The sequence below is a fragment of the Sus scrofa genome, chromosome 6 (assembly GCF_054392235.1).
Source record: "Sus scrofa isolate SSC_HxYL_T2T_F1_AM1 chromosome 6, Sscrofa_HxYL_maternal_Yorkshire_Landrace_v2.0, whole genome shotgun sequence".
NCBI classification, from domain to species: Eukaryota; Metazoa; Chordata; class Mammalia; order Artiodactyla; family Suidae; genus Sus; species Sus scrofa.
This window is the reverse complement of record NC_139388.1, coordinates 128,607,568-128,625,373: the sequence shown is the minus strand read 5'-3', so window position 1 is coordinate 128,625,373 and position 17,806 is coordinate 128,607,568. Positions and strand designations below refer to the sequence as shown.

The following is a 17,806-nucleotide window of genomic DNA, read 5'->3' as shown; positions in this document are numbered from 1 at the left end:
TTCTTTGGAGATATGTATATTAAAAATCCTTTGCCAATTGTTTAATTTGGGTTTTAACTAGATTGTTTGTCTTTATAATATTGAGCTGAGAGTCTACTTTGCATATTCTGGATAAAATTCCCTTATCAGTGTGTGTGTGTGTGTGTGTGTGTTTATGTGTGTGTGTGTGTGTGTATAATTTCTATACAGAAAAGTTTTATCAAGTTGAAGTTTCACAAAGGGACAGAGGGATTGCCTTATCTGCCTGACCCTAGTCTCCAACTTACCTTCATTGATCAGGATCTGCACATCTTCCACAAATGGCCTTCTATTTCTAACCTCTATGTGTGAATCTCCACCAGCTCTTAAAAAAACTCTATTGTATTCATATAATGACATTCTTACCCCATGATCCTTACCCTTTATAAAGCAGTAAATTCCTGAGATCTGAGTTATCTAAGGGTATGGCAGGGAGATTTCAGTAGAATAAATAGAGGTAGGTCTTGACAATTCATATTCTTCATAATATTTGGGGACTTTTGGTGGTTCAGTTTTTTTTTTTTTTTTTTTTTTTTTGGTCTTTTTGCTATTTCTTGGGCCGCTCCCGCGGCATATGGAGGTTCCCAGGCTAGGGGTCGAATTGGAGCTGCAGCCACCAGCCTACGCCAGAGCCACAGCAACACAGGATCCGAGCCGCGTCTGCAACCTACACCACAGCTCACGGCAATGACGGATCATTAACCCACTGAGCAAGGGCAGGGACCAAACCCGCAACCTCATGGTTCCTAGTCGGATTGTTAACCACTGCGCCACGACGGGAACTCCTGGTGATTCACTCTTTAATCTTATAGCATGTCTCAGGATAGTCATGAGCTCTCTGAGTCTGATTTCCATTGACTAAAGCCTTCAGAACTACTGGCTTACTATTTCAGATGTTTCAGTTCTGAGTTTTGGATATTTTAGTCCAATAAAAACCAAACATCAATTATAAGATTTGTCAAAACCTTAGACACAGCAGAAAGTATTTTTTCTCAACAGAAGCATCAACTGGCAGTTTTCTGTATGGAAACTTGTAATTGCACAGAGCATATTTTTTTCAAATATTCTATTATTTTTCTTCTGAAATACATCTCTTTAGATTCAGAGATGTAGTACATATATACTATGGAATAATACTCAGCTATAAAAAAGAATAACATGCCATTCACAGCAACATGGATGGAACTAGACACTCTCATACTAAGTGAAGTAAGTCAGAAAGAGAAAGACAAATACCATATAATATCGCTTTTATATGAAATCTAAAATATGGCAAAAATGAACCTATCTATACAACAGAAACAGACTCACAGACATGGAGAACCGACTTGTGGTTGCCAAGGGGGAGGGGGAAGGGAGTGAGAAGGTCTGGGGGTTTGGGTTTAGTAGATGCAAAGTATTACATTTAGAATGCATAAGCAATGAAGTCCTACTGTATAGCTCAGGACACCATATCCAATCTCTTGGGATAGACAGCGATGGAAGAAAAAATACGAAAATGAATGCGTATATATGCATGACTGGGTCACTTTGCTAAATAGCAGAAATGGCACAACATTGTAAATCAACATTAATAAAAAAGAAAAGAAAAGAAAAAAGAAATGAGAAAAGGCTTTTATCACTGAGTTATATAACTGAATGCACATTGCCTTAGATTATATTCAGACAAATACCTTTATGTAATTTTCCATTTATGTTTAATTTTCCAGTTTTATTTGTATCTTCTGCTCACCTTAGTGTGGACTGGAACACATAGTAGTTGATTAGTAATTAGATGATTTAAAGACATGTCACATGAATGAAAATTTCCTCTTTTGTTTAAATCTCATCCTTCTGTATGTCTTTTAGATTTTATTAATAAAAAATATTGGACAATTTATAAAAAAAAAGTCTTTGCTTTGGTTTTATTTTGTGTTGGGTACTTTTCTTTTCCTTTAGCATTCTGTTTTATCTAGATGACCATTTTCTTAGGGCATTCCTGCTCATTCTGGTGTTAAATAAATAAACAACATCATGCAAAGATTTTAGTGTGCACTATTTTGAACCACTTTTCTAATATTTGTTATGATTTTATTGTTTTTGCTTTCACTATAATAGTTTTATTGTTTTGTGAAATAAATTACCAAGTAATAATTTCCCTGAAACAAATTTAATAAAGGCTGATCCATCAAAATATCATTTTAGACACTTCCAGAAATACTCAAATTACAAATACTTGATTGTCACCTGATCCACTTCAGTATGGGTCATATTCTGAATTTAAAGCTATTACAATTATTGAGCCTTGTACCTCTTATCAAATAGCCCCTCAGTGAAGAACTTGGCAGGCAGAGGGTTCAGAGAAAATTCACTTACAAGCCATACATATTACTTTGTAGCTACTTTGAGAGCTGTGACAAAAATCCTTTAATGAAAGATCTACAATGTATTTAAAAAAAAAACACTTTTTTCTGCCTCTTTTTACTTTTTTTTGATCTTCTTTTCCCCTCATGTATCCACATTTTTTTCTTCTTTCAATCTATGAAAACAGTAATAAATACCAGCCCTTCATTTTCAATACATTAGTTAAGAGGGCACAAGTCTGAAGAGGTCCTCGGTGAACTCTGGGTTGAGTTTGTCTAAGAAATTCTCAAATCGTTATCAGAGAATGTAGCTATTCATTCTTGAATGTCAATCTTTAAGAAATGAAGAGAAGGAGTACCCATTGTGGCACAGCAGAAACAATTCCAACTAGGAACCATGAAGTTGCGGGTTCAATCCCTGCCCTTGCTCAGTGGGTTAAGGTTCCAGGATTGCTGTGAGCTGTGGCATAGGTCACAGACATGACTTGGATCTGGTGTTGCCATGGCTATGGTGTAGGCTGGCGGCTACAGCTCCAATGAGACCCCTAGCCTGGGAACCCCCATATGCTGTAGGTGTAGCCTTAAAAAGACAAAAAGACAAAAAAAAAATTGAAGATTAAAAAAAAGCATAAGATTTCATTGAATTAGTGAAGCTCTTACTTCTCTAATTAGTCACCAACAAGTCAGAAGGGAGAGATATTTATTTCACAAATAATAAAGTAATATGTTAACTTTTTTAACGAATGAAAATATTCGGTAGTTGAAAATAATAATTAATTATACAGAAGACAGACATGTAAAGTGACAAATTAAAGTTCACGAGTACATATTGTGTTATGTGAAATGATTTTAGAACTCAAGAGATGTAAACATCATAATACTCCAGGTTTGTTAAGTTTATAATAATATCTCACATTTATTGAAAATTTAATTTGTGGCAGGTACTGTTGTAATCAGTATATATTAATTCCTAATCCTTTTAGTTAAATGCTATTATTTTCACTATATATAGCTGAGGAAAACACAGGTTTCTAGAATTAATAATTTTTTTTCAGTCTCACATATTTGGAAATTCAAACAGGTAGAATTTGAAACAATCTAATTCTACTTCCTGGAGTTCCTGTCATGGCTCGGCCTTAACAAACCCAACTAGTGTCCATGAGAATGCAGGTACCATCTCTGACCTTGCTCTGTGGGTTAAGGATCTGGCATTGCTGTGAGCTGTGTTATGGATCATGGATATGGCTTGCATCTGATGTTGCTGTGGCTGTGGCATAGGCCATCAGGTGCAGCTCCAGCTGGGAACTTACATATGCCACAGGTGCATAAAAAGCAAAAAAGAAGCAAAAAGAAAAATTAATTATACTTGTTTTAATAGTACTCAGAATTTGTTTCAATCAGCTATGGTAAGACGTGCAGATAGAGAAACACGTGTCATGTAATGGACTTAACTTACAATTTCCTAGAAAAGACATGGAACGCTATGCAAGGGGGTGGAGGGCAGCATTGGAGAAGTAGTAGAGGCAGAGAAAGCAAAGGAAAAATGTGTCAATACCCTTTATCATGGTTTCTATGGGAAGAAATATGTGAAGCATTTTTAGGATTGACTCATTTGAGTAATTCCATCAGGCCTAAAATATAGAGGCTGTTCCTATTTTTCTAGTACCAGACCCTGAAGTGATAAGGGCCGATGGATAGTGGCCTGAAGTGTGAGAGCATAGTAGAAGAATTGTTGCTATATGGGGTCTACATTGTCTGGTTTGCATTTGGAAATTATATTCCTGGAAGTGATGTTTACTCACTCTCTAGGGGTTGACTAACATTGAGAAGGACAATCCCATCAAAATCAGTTAAAACCCAGAGGCCAAATCATCAAAATACAGAAAATACAAGCCATACTCAATAGTTTCCATGTCCAACATCCTCTGTGCTGTAAACTCCTCATAGTAAAACCCACTGTTTTTTTTTTATTACTATTATTATTATTCATTAGAGTTTTCTTGGCCTTTTGAATAAATATATTCATTTCAGTGAAAATTTTTGATAGGCCATTTAAGTCTACCTAACTATAAATTTATGTACTGAAATCATTAAATATACAAAATATATAAAAGGTCAAACAAAAATCAAACCAGTATATATTGAAACTATATACACATTTCAATAAATGCACATTTCCTACTCATAAGTTTACATAACAATTATTTTTCTTTCATGAAAAGTAGAAAAGTGAGGAAATCCCTGGTGGTGAAGTGGGTTAAATATCTGCTATTGTCACTGCTGTGGCATGGGTTCGCGCTCTCATCCCAGAACTTCCACATGCCATGGACATGGCCAAAAAAAAAAAAGTAGAATGGTCTTAGGAGATAGATAATACTTCCTTCTCAGGTCTGCTAGTGTCTATATAGGGGTCACTTAAAATAATATATCCCTTTAGCCAACCAAAGCCAACAACATATAAAAAAAAAAATCATACACCACAACCAAGTGGGATTCATCCCAAGTTCACAAGGATGATTCAACATATGCAGATCAATCAAATTCATATACCACATTAACAAAAGGAGAATCAAAAACCACATGATCATCTCAATAGATGCGGAAAAAGCATTTGACAAAATCCAATATCCATTCATGATAAAAACTCTTGCCAAACTGGGACTAGAGGGAAAATGCCTTAACATAATAAAAGCCATTTATGACAAACCCACAGCAAATATAATTCTCAACAGAGAAAAACTGAAAGCCTTCCTGCTAAAATCTGGAACAAGACAAGAATGCCCACTCTCACTACTTTTATTCAAAATGGTATTAGAAGTCTTAGCCATAGCAATCCAACAAACCAAAGAAATAAAATCTATCCAAATTGGAAGAGAAGGGGTAAAATTGTAAATCTATTCAGTTGACAAGATACTATACATAGAAAACCCTAAGGCCTTGAAAAAAAAAGTACTTGAACTGATCAATTATTTCATCAAAGTAAGAGGATATAATATTAATATTCAGAAATTTGTTTAATTTCTGAAAACTCACAATGAAATATTAGAAAAGGAATATAAAAATACAGCACATACTAAATAATACCCCCCAAAATTAAATACCTAGGAATAAACCTGACCAAGGATGTGAAAGATTTATATGCTGAGAACTATAAATCATTAATCAAGGAAATTAAAGAGGATTCAAAGAAATGGAAAAATATTCCATGCTCCTGGCTTAGAAAAATTAATATCCTAAAAATGGCCATACTACTCAAAGCAATCTACAGATTCAAGGCGATCCATATCAAATTACCCATGACATTTTTCACAGAACTGGAACAAACAATCCAAAAATTTATGCAGAATGATAAAAGACACAAAATTGCCAACAAAATCCTGACCGGGAAACAAAAAAACAAACCAGGATGAATAACTCTCCCAGACTTCAGACAATATTACAAAGTTACAGTAATCAAGACTGGTATGAAAACAGATATACAGACCAATGGAACAGAAGAAGAACCCAGATATAAACCCAAATGCCTAGGGTCAATTAAGAATATCAAATGGAGAAATGTATATTCAGGTCCTTTGCCCTTTTTCCATTGGGTTGTTGGCTCTTTTCCTGTTGAGTTGTATAAATTGCTTGTATACTCTAGAGATTAAGCCATTGTCAGTTGCATCATGTGAAACTATTTTCTGCCATTTTGTAAATTGTCTTTTTGTTTTCTTTTTGGTTTATTTTTTGGTGCAAAACTCGTCAGTTTGATGAGGTCCTATTGATTTATTTTTGCTTTTATTTCTGTTGTTTTTGGAGACTGACCTGAGAAAATATTAATAAGGTTGATGTCAGAGAATGTTTTGCCTGTGTTCTCTTACGGGAGTTTGATGGTGTTTTGTATTATACTTAAATCTTTCAGCCATTTTGAGTTTATTTTCATGCATGGTATGAGGGTGTGTTTTAGTTTCATTGATTTGCGTGCAGCTGTCCAGGTTTCCCAGGAATTCTTGCTGAATAGACTGTCTTTTTCCCATTTTATATTCTTGCCTCCTTTGTCGAAGATTAATTGACCATAGGTGTCAGGATTTATTTCTGCATTCTTTATTCTGTTCCATTTCTCTGTATGTCTATTTTGGTACCAGTACCACACTGTCTTGATGACTGTTGCTTTGTAATATTGCTTGAGGTCTGGGAGAGTTATGGCTTCTGCTTGGTTCTTGTTTCTCCAGATTGCTTTGGTGATTGTGGGTCTTTTGTGGTTCCATATAAATTTTTGGATTGTTTGGTCTAGTTCTGTGAAAAATGTCATGGGTAATTTGATACGGGTTGCATTGAATCTGTAGATTACTTTGGGTAGTATGGCCATTTTTACAGTATTAATTTTTCTAATCCAGGAACATGGAAGCTAGATGCTTACAATGCAGCACAACGATAGGAGAAAAAATTACATATACATGTATGTGTAACTGGGTCCCTGTGCTGTATAGTGGGGAAAAAAAGTGTGTTGGGGGAAATAACAATAAAAATAAATTTTAAAAAAAAGTACATCAAATGGGAAAAAGACAATCTCTTCAGCAAGTGGCTCCAGGAAAACTGGACAGTTGCATGTAAATAAATGAAACTAGAACACATCCTCACACCAGGCACAAAAAATAAATTCAAAATGTCTTAAAGACTTAAACATAAGACAAGACACCATAAAACTTCTAGAAGAGAACATAGGCAAAACATTCTCTGACATCAACCATACAAATGTTTTCTTAGGTCAGTCTCCCAAGGCAACAGAAATCAAAGGAAAAATATACAAATGGGAACTAATCTAACTGGCAAGCTTTTTCACAGCAAAGGAAACTATTAAAAAAAAAAAAGATAACCTATGCAATGGGATAAAATAGTTTCAAACTATGCAACTGACAAGGTCTTAATCTCTAAAATAGACAAGCAACTTATACATTTCAACAGGAACAACAACAACAACAAAAACCTCACTGAAAAATGGGCAAAAGATATTAATAGACATTTCTCCAAAGAACGTATACAGATTGCCAACATCACTGATTTATAAAATGCCCAACATCACTGATTTATTACAGAAATGCAGATCAAAACTACTATGAGGTACCACCACCTCACACCTGTCAGAATGGCCATCATTAAGAAGTTCACAAATAACAAATGCTGGAGAGGGTGTGGAGAAAAGGTAACCCTCTTTCATTCTTGGAGGGAATGTAAATTGGTGCAATTGCTATGGAAAACAGTATGGAAGCACCTCAGAAAACTAAATATAGAACTAACATATGATCATGCAATCCCACTCCTGGACAAATCTTTCATTGAAAGAAGTACATGAACCCTTATGTTCATTGCAGCCAAGACATGGAAACTACCTAATGTCCATCAAGTGATGAATGGATTAACAAAAAGTGGTACATATACACAATGGAATACTATTCAGACATAAAAAAGAATAAAATAATGCCTTTTGCAGCAACATGGATGGAACTAGAGACTATCATACTAAGTGAACAAAGTCAGAAAGAGAAAGACAAATAAATACCATATGATGTCACTTATATCTGGATTCTAATACATGGCACAAATGAACCTGTCTATAGAAAGGAAATAAACTCATGGACATGGAGAACAGACCCATGGTTTCCAAGGGGGAGGAGAGGGAGTGGGACGGACTGGGATTTGGGGGTTAGTAGATGCAAACTATTGCATTTGAAGTGAATAAGCAATGAGATCCTGTGAACTATATCTAGTCACTTGTGATGAAACATGATGAAGTGTAATATGATAAAAAGGATACATGTGTATATATATCTATTTATGACTGGGTCACTTTGCTGTGCAGCAGAAATTGACAGAACACTGTAAATCAACTATAATAAAAAAATATTAAAAAAAGAGTCCTCTTTGTAGTATCAATTAAAATTTTAATCTGCTTTCTCACTAACTAAAAGCCAGAATTATGCAAAAGGATGATGGATTTGGCATGCTGCACTACATCATTGGTTTTCCAAAATATTTTAGGATATTCTTATAAATAATTTAGTAATTTATTATATAAAATACCTAAAGATAAAATTATTCTTACTTACTTTTGAAAACAAAGGAAAAACCTAGCTACCTCTACATTTTTTTGCTGTTCCTGTATGAGAATCAGGAAAGACATTTTCCAAGAAATAGTTTGAGTACAAGATATTCTCTGAGAAATACAAGTTGTAAACCAGTAGATTAGAGCTCCAATATCTTATCCCACTCTAACGTTCATGATCCTCATGATCCTAACTTCTTGGTGTCAGTGATATCGGGTCACTGCATAGCACCTGGAAGGCATGGTAGAGAAAATAACTGTGGAGTTAGAAAAGTTCCAGATTCTGCTTAGTTTAGCAGTTTTAATCATTGTTGACCCCAACACTATTTTAGTTTTGTCGTATCAGGTCAACCTATCTTCCTGGTACCCCAGAGTTTGCACAAAACTCGAACTAATTGTAATTAGCCCTGTGATCTATTATATTAAGAAAAATGCATAATCATATTTCAAATTATCTTTAATCTCCTTTGGTTTTTATGAAGACAACAAGTAAAGTAGCTGTTGTATAAATACTTTAAAATTATAGGTATAACCAACATGCTTAATATAAATGTGTCAACTATCAAATTTATATGTTGGTCATGAGCAGAACAGTAAGAGAGTTATTGCCCACGTTAAGCTGCCATTCTGGGAAAGCTCCTTTGGACAGCCTCCTTAGTATGTTTGCTTTACTATTGTTAAATAAGATGCACTAAGTTCATATATTTTAATGAAACATTCTGTGGGCATTCTATCTTTCAGCATTTTATCATGTAACAATTGTATTCATGTTGGTATTTTAACAACAATTAAATGGCTATGCAAATTACTATGAAGTTAATTTAAGTAAAAATATAGTAAGTTGTATCAGATAGGGTGAATATTTCAAGTAGTAGCATGTATCAATCCTTACCAAAACATCAGGAAATTATTTGGCCTAGTAGATCTAGTCCAATAGATTTTCTCCTTGTATTACTCTGGTTGGGTATCAATAGTTTCGTGCTCCCTGGGATACCTGTGTTGATCTGGAAATATTGCTTAACATAATAATTATAGGGAATTGTCAGTCAACTTTGCAATTCTCTGAGTTCATTCTTTACTTAGTACATTGCCACTTTCTACTTATCTAGGTTTACAAAACACACTCATCTATGAAATGTGGGAGTTTAGAGTTGGTTCTTTGTTAATATTTCAAACGCAAAAAAAAAAGGTACCCTTTTTTGGCAGGGCAGGAGGCAGGCAGATCTCTGTTCTGCATACACTCTAGCAAGCAATTATAGAACTCTCTCTAAAATTCTGAAACTTGCTCTGTTTCCCCTTTCTGGGATGACGTACCTTTCTCCCTAATGATGATAGATAAATAGATGATGATGATGATGATAGATAGATGATAGATAGATAGATAGATAGATAGATAGATAGAAAAACTTTTCCCCTCCTCTTTCTTCTTCCCACCCCGCCCTTTCTATGTCCTAAGGAACATCACTTAATATTAGAACAGAATGCAAAAATCCTTACTTTTTGGAGGAAGAAAATAATACATTAGTTGAAAAATACATCCTCATCTAACAAAAGTCTTCTAAAAATGTTTTATCATGTGTTCTTTATTCTCTAAATACACACACTCCAGCCCTGGTCTATTGCATCCTGAAACCTTCCACAGACCATAGCACATAAGCTATTACTTACTAATTTTCTCTCATTGCTGTTAATACTAACTCTCTGGAATGTTCTCCTTTCAAAAGGAGAAAATTATGTCTCAAATAAGGTATCAATTACACAAAGTCTTATATTTTGTCCCCTATTAAGCTCACCAAATTGTTAGCACTGTGCTGTATCACCCAAATATATAGTGTATGGACTTTGGTCTTTGAATCAATACCACCCACCATTTCCAGTAGTTTTTTTAAGCTGGAAAAAAAGGTGATGCAGACAATCTTGTGAAGAAGGAGGTATAAATGTCAAGAAAAGAATAGAAAAGCAAAAAGAAAGGTTTTCAAAGGAAAGGGAGTTAGGTAAGGTGAACAGAGGAAAGGGCTAAATGGCTCAGTCTTGGACTATAGTGTAGAAGTGTGGGAAGCTGAGGCTGCTGCTGAGGGAGGGACAGTATACCTAAGGTTTTTTTTTTTGGTTTTTTGTTTTTTTGTTTTTTGTCCTGGTGGACAGTAGCAGAGTCAAAAAAGAGCAATGAGACTACTATGCTTACCTGTTGAGATGGCTTTGTACATGTAGGTGATGGAAGAGGAAGAATTTTGGCAAAGGGACAGCAGAAGGGCTTGGAAAGATAATAATTAAATATATATCATCAAAAAATCATTGGGACTTGAATTAACAGATTTTGTTGTAGAGACTGAAAAGATGGAATGGATGTTTTTTGTTCCAAGATTACCCTATTTATAAAAACCATAAAAAGGAAAATGAACCCATTCCAAGAAGCTGATGAAATCCCCTCTGCCATCATGCTTGGTCTGCCAATGATCCACCCTTTTTATTTCAGGTTTTAATAGTGCCACTCCAGTTTAGGAAGGAGCACTACAGTTTATGTCTGTGCTTTCATTAAGCACTTCTTTCCTAAACACAGTATGTTTTATACCCTTAGCTACCAAAGGTATTCCTTCTTGGCAGTATTTCTTTTTCATAAGTCATTTATAGTGTCTTAGGTATCATTTTATGACAACTTTACGAGGTTTTCCTAGGTGACCATAGTTATCCCCTGAAGATATAACTAATGATCTTCAAATTTCTGTGGATTCACTTTATAATGAAACTTTTAAAACTCATAAGATTAGTAATGAAAGTTACCCCAGTGTTCTAGAAAAAAAAAAATCAAATGTCAAGATAGAGTTGGTAGGACATTACAATATAGCTGTATAAAATTTTTCAGATACTCATATAGGCTGCAAGTTGCATAGAATTCATAAAATCATGAATTATCATTAGGTGGGCAAGGTAAAGATAAATGGTCAGGAGACAATAACTGGGTCCTTAGAGGTAAGCAGTGGATCTAATCTCAATCTTCGTGTCTTGAGAGCAAGTAGAAAGAATATGAAGCATGAATTCTCATGGGATTCCAATTAGATCTCCAATTACTTATCAGGTTTTTCAAGAAAAAATTCATGTGACAAATATGTGATAGCATACAGTTCACTAAGCTCTATGCTAGGCACTATGAAGAATGCAAAAGCAGTTTATAGTTAGAAATATAAATCTGTATGTATTATTTATGAATCAATAATAGGAAGTAGAGAATAGCAAGGAAACATGTCAAGTTAAATTAAATAGGATTGACTGGGAAAGACACAAAGATCAAACAAACTAAATAGGAATTTGTTACAGATGAGCTACTATTTTTCTTATTGTCTTTGACTCATCACTTTATTTTAATTTTCTCAGATATTAAAGAAGAAAACAAAGACTGGAAATATTAATACAAAATTAAAAAGATCTTTTAAAATAACAGTATTTTATTTTTCACATTTTAATTAAAATTATTAATAAAAGAGCATGGCTATATACACACGTGTCTTCAACTTAAAACTAGGCTGCTTGTATATACAGTTCAGAACTCTTACTATGATGGTACAGTTCAGTTGCTGACTCTGAAGAACATAGCTATATAAAATCCCACCAGTTAATAAAAAATGAGTATTTCGTATGACTTCATGTACTTGACCCATGTATATGAAGTTGATTTAGCTTCTTTAAAATATGTCCCAACAATTGGATGACAAATGGCAATCAGAATGTATATGCTGTTGAATTTCCTTTTTCTGACAGTATCGCACCTCATGGCTTAGGATTGTCCTTTGCAAATGAGAACAGGCAAGGGAATCTGTTGACTAAATGATATGCCATTCAATGGGCCACCTGAAAGAGTTTTAGTGAACAGGAAGAGTCAGAGGTTTCTCAACGGTGTTTTGATTAAGATAAAATTGTAGACTAGCTAAAAAATGTATATTCTGACAGAACTGAAATGTGATAACAGGTGTTCTGTTAATAGAGCACTTTGTACATATATGAGGTAAAATCATGTGTAAATTGTTTCTAAAGCAATCAGGGATTACTCATATCTCTAGGATTATCTAACAGGTCCTCTCTCAACACAGATCAGAAAACACTAAAGAAGCAAAATGTGCTTCCGAAATATCTTTCAAATAAAAAAATGATTTTTAAATCAATTACAAGTACTGATATTAGAGTCAACATTATCCACATGCACAGAATGCCTCTAATAACACATAATCAGAGAGATATTGAGAAGGATGAAGAGGCAACTTTTCACAATCTTCTCATAACAATGACTAAATGTCTGATTTTAGATAGTAGTTCTTTTCAGTTATTAATTTATGATGAAAAATTCTAATTAGATTCCACTTTTCTAGAGAAATGTAACCCTCATTTTTTCAGCTATTAACATTATAGCAAAAGTGCAGTGAGTTAAATACCCATTCATCACATGTGTGTATTGCTTTGCTCATCTCAAGTTCCTGAACATAAATTTTGTAGGATAAAGTCATCTCAGTGACAGAGATAATGTGAGAAAAGGGAGGAGAGAGAGACATTGCACCAAAGTACTATATACATAGTCCAACTTGTGTTCAGATATCACAATAAAAAGTCATGTGTTCTCTTACACCTACACTCTTTCTTTCCATGAAGAAGTATTGTATGGGAGAAACTGATGTTCTCATTGTGGAAAAACAGTTTTCTACCACTTTTTCCTCATTTTGATAATGAAACATTTACAAGAGTGCAGTTATTGAATTCTAGGATTTCAACAGAAAAAAGTTTAGCTAGCATACATTTGGAGGAAAGGGGAAAAAAAGAAAAAGAAAGCAATAAAGAAAGAAGGAAGGAAGGAAAGAAAGAAAGGTGCTTTAAAGATTGAGATTAGGAGTTCCCATCATGGCTCAGTGATAACAAAACTTACTAGCATCCATGAGGATACAGGTTCAATCCCTGACCTCGCTCAGTGGTTTAAGGATCTGACATTGCCTTGAGCAGCAGTGTAGGTCACAGACATGGCTCAGATTTGGTGTTGCTGTGGCTCTGGCATAGGCCAGTGGCTACAGCTCTGATTTGACTCCTAGCCTGGAAATGTCCATATGCCATGGATGATCTTAAACACACACACACACACAATCGAGATTAGATGCTTTGATTGGGGTAAGAAAAATAATTTTACTTTACCTGCATAATTTATACCTAAGGAGGTCCAGATCAGTGCCAAGAGAAACCTCCTTGGCCTGCAATTTCTCCTGCAAGTAAAAGTGTGTGGATGAATTTCCTCAGCTGTGTGGGACAAAATGCCAAAGAGACAAACTTCTTGCTTGTCTCATCTAGAATATTTAATTGTGAACCAAATGACTAGGGAAAGAGTAGTCAGACCTTAAAATAGAAAACATAAAAAGGATGTAGATCTTATTAACTAGAAATCAATAATAAGAGGAAAACTGAAAAATTCACAAATAAGTTAAGATTAAATAACATATTCCTGAAAAACAATGGCTCAAAAAAGAATCAAAAGGGAAATAAAAAAATTGTCTTGAGATAAACAAACATGGAAACAAAGCCTACCATAACCTATCAGAAGCAATAAAAACTTTTATTAAGGGGGATATTTTTAACTGTAAATGCCTATATTGAGAAAACAGAAAGATTTCAAATAATCGACTGAACTTTACACATCAATGAACAAGAAAAAGGAGAATAAAACTAAGCACAAATTAAGTAGAAAGAAGGAAAAAGCAAAGATCAGAGCAGACTTTTTTTAAAAAAGGAAAGACTGGAAAAAGAATAGAAAAGATCAATAAAACAAAGCTGGTTAATGGAAACAAGTGAAATTGACAAATCTTTATAGTAAAATGTAAAGAGAGACAACTCAAATAATAAAATCAGAAATGAAAGTGGAAATATTTACAATGGATACCACAGAAAAAGGAATATAAGAGATTGCTATGGACAACTATATGCCAAAAAGTTGTACAACTTTGAAGAAATGGATATATTTCTAGAAATATAAATCTTACCAAGTCTGAATTATGAAGAAATGGAAAATCTGAACACACCAAAAATGAAGAAGGAGATTGAATAGTAATTAAAGCACTTCCAATAGAGAAAACTCCAGGACCAGCTAGTTTCACTGATGAGTTTTGCCAAACATTTAAATAAAAATATTTCCATCCATGTTGCTGCAAATGCATTATTTTTTATGTCTGAGTAGTATTCCATAGTGTATATATAGCACTTCGTAATCCATTCATCTGTCAAAGGATATTTAGGTTGTTCCACGTCTTGACTATTGTGAATAGGGCTGCTATAAACATACGGGAGGATGTATTTTTTCAAGGAAAGCTTTGTCCAGATATATGTACAGGAGTGGGATTGTTGGGTCATGTGGTAGTTCTATATTTAGTATTGTGAGGTACCTCCATACTGTTTTCCATAGTGATTGAACCAATTTACATTCCCACCAAGAGTAAAGGAGGGTTCCCTTTTCTCCACACCCTCTCCAGCATTTGTTATTTGTGGACTTATTAATGACAGCCATTCTGACAGTTGTGAGGTGGTACCTCATAGCAGTTTTGATTTGCATTTCTCTAATAAATCAGTGATGTTGAGCATTTTTTCATGTACTTGTTGGCCTCTGTATATCTTCTTTGGAGAAGAGTCTATTCAGGTCTTTTGCCCTTTTTACACTTCGGATGTTGGTTTTTTTAATCTGTTGAGTTGTATAAGTTGTTTGTATATTTTAGAGATTAAGCCCTTGTCTGTTGCATCATTTCAAACTGTTTTCTCCCATTCTGTAAGTTGTCTTTTTGTTTTTTTTAATAGTTTCCTTCGCTGTGAAAAAGCTTGTTGGTTCGATTAGGTCCCATTGGTTTATTTTTGCTCTTTCTTCTGTTACCTTGAGAGACTGACCTAAGAAAACTTTTGTATGGTTGATGTCAGAGAATGTTTTGCCTATGTTCTCTTCCAGGAGTTTGGATGGTGTCTTGTCTTATGTTTAAGTCTTTAAGCCATTGCCAGTTTATTTTTGTGCATGGTGTGTGGATGTGTTCCAGTTTCATTGATTTACATGTGGCTGTCCAGGTTTCCTAACACCACTTGCTGAAAAGGCTGTCATTTTCTCCATTTTTTATTCTTACCTCCTTTTCTGAAGATTAATTGACCATTGGTGTCTAAGTTTATTTCTGGGTTGTCTCTTCTGTTCCATTGGTCAGTATGTGTGTTTTGGTATGAATTCCACACTGTCTTGATTTCTATAGGTTTGTAATATTGCCTGAAGTCTGGGAGAGTTATGCCTCCTACTTGATTTTGTTTCTCAGGATTGCTTTGGCAATTCTGGGTCTTTTGTGGTTCCATATAAATTTTTGGGTTGTTTGCTCTAGTTCTGTGAAAAATGTCATGGGTAATTTGATAGGGATTGCATTGAATCTGTGGAATGCATTGAATCTGTTGATTGCATTGGGTAGTATGGCTGTTTGAATTATATTAATTTTTCCAACCCAGGAGCGTGGAATATCTTTCCATTTCTTTGCATCCTCTTTAGTTTCCTTGATTAATGTTTCATAGTTCTCAGCATATAAGTCTTTTACCTCCTTGGTCAGATTTATTCCTAGGTATTTAATTTTGGGGGGGTGCAATTTTAAAACACGCTATATTTTTTTATTTAACGAATCCGACTAGGAACCATGAGGTTGCGGGTTCGATCCCTGCCCTTGCTCAGTGGGTTAATGATCCGTCATTGCCGTGAGCTCTAGTGTAGGTTGCAGACGTGGCTCGGATCCTGTGTTGCTGTGGCTCTGGCGTAGGCTGGCAGCTACAGCTCCGATTGGACCCCTAGCCTGGGAACCTCCATATGCTGCGGGAGCGGCCCAAGAAATAGCAAAAAGACAAAAAAAAAAAAAAAATTAAAATAAAATAAAATTGCACCCCAAAAAATCAAATACCTGGGAATACACCTGACCATAGAGGTAAAGGACTTACATGCCTGCTGAGAACTCTAAAACATTAATCAAGGAAATTAAAGAAGATGTAAAGATATGGAAAGACATTCTATGTTCATGGATTGGAAAAGTTAATATTGTAAAAATGGCCATCCTACCCAAAGCAATCTACAGATTCAATGCAATCCCTATCAAATTACCCATGACATTTTTCACAGAACTAGAACAAACAATCCAAACATTTATATGGAACCACAAAAGACCCAGAATTGCCAAAGCAATCCTGAGGAACAAAACCAAGGAGGAGGCATAACTCTTCCAGACTTCAAGCAATATTACAAAACCACAGTAATCAAAACAGTGTGGTACTTGTACCAAATTAGACATACAGAACAATAGAACACACAGATCTTTTATTTCAATGTCTTGTTCATTACAGAGATTGTAAGCAAAGAGGAGGGAGTAGACTGCTTTACACAAAAATCAACTATTGTACATGTAAATAGTATTAATTACAGTGGTAAATTAGACATCACTAAAATAATTCATCTTTGATATTTTGTCAACAATTCAATAAAAATACTATATCTGTGTCGATGTATTTTATTATGTATATTTTATAATATTCTAATCAAGAAGAACATAGGAAATACTGATATGATCTGCTGAATTCCAAAGATACCATTCTTTTGCTTGACCTCAAATGATTTGACTGTACTTGTAACCCAGAAATTTGGTAGATCTGTTGGCTCTTGTTTACAATAATAAATTCATTTGCCTCTGACTCACATACAAATGAAGTATGGAATGAAGTGAATGAAGTATGGATCAGTAGCCCAGCACAGTTTGCAACAAAGCATTACATAGTAAGACTATGTGACTTAAATTAGACCTTTTTACTATGGTCTGTAAATAATCCTCTGAACTACTAAAGGCAAGAAAACCATGAAAATTTTAATATAATATCATGAATTATTTAAAATATACTTATTAATGGGTCACTATTTTCTATTATTTTAAAATCATCATGTGCATACCCAGATTATCAATATAGAGTTTTAGCTCACCCAGCCTGCGATAATGACATACAGTTTTATTTCACTAATAAATACAAATGAGAGATGGTCTCATCTTATACTGCCTCAATTTTCTGTTATTTCTATTTAGTGGATAAATTAAATGTGTACAGGAATCTCTTATCTGTTGTGCTTTATAGTGTATACATAATTTTTAAATGTGAATCCCATTTAAATCAGAAATTTGCCTTATGATATTAGAAATTTTCTCATAGTAAAAAAGGACACATAGATCATTTGATTTTATTCCAGAATTATATTGAATTACACTGGAAGTGCCCTACCGGGAGGCTGAGCCAAATTGAATATGTTCAAAAGGAAAACATCTTGTTTAGAATCCTTGGACTTGTTTGGGTGAAG

At 34.4% G+C, this 17,806-nt stretch overlaps 1 long non-coding RNA gene across 6 annotated transcripts in view; it reads right to left on the bottom strand.

The window, feature by feature from the left end:
- LOC110261200 (uncharacterized) overlaps positions 1–17,806 on the bottom strand; it is a 174,157-nt gene that overhangs the window by 77,370 nt on the left and 78,981 nt on the right. The window contains exon 6 of one of the 6 annotated variants that reach the window (XR_014805158.1): positions 13,612–13,679. The exons of the other annotated variants lie outside the window; for them this stretch is intronic. This is a non-coding gene — a long non-coding RNA (uncharacterized LOC110261200). The remainder of the gene's footprint in view (positions 1–13,611; positions 13,680–17,806) is intronic. 6 annotated transcript variants of the gene reach the window in all.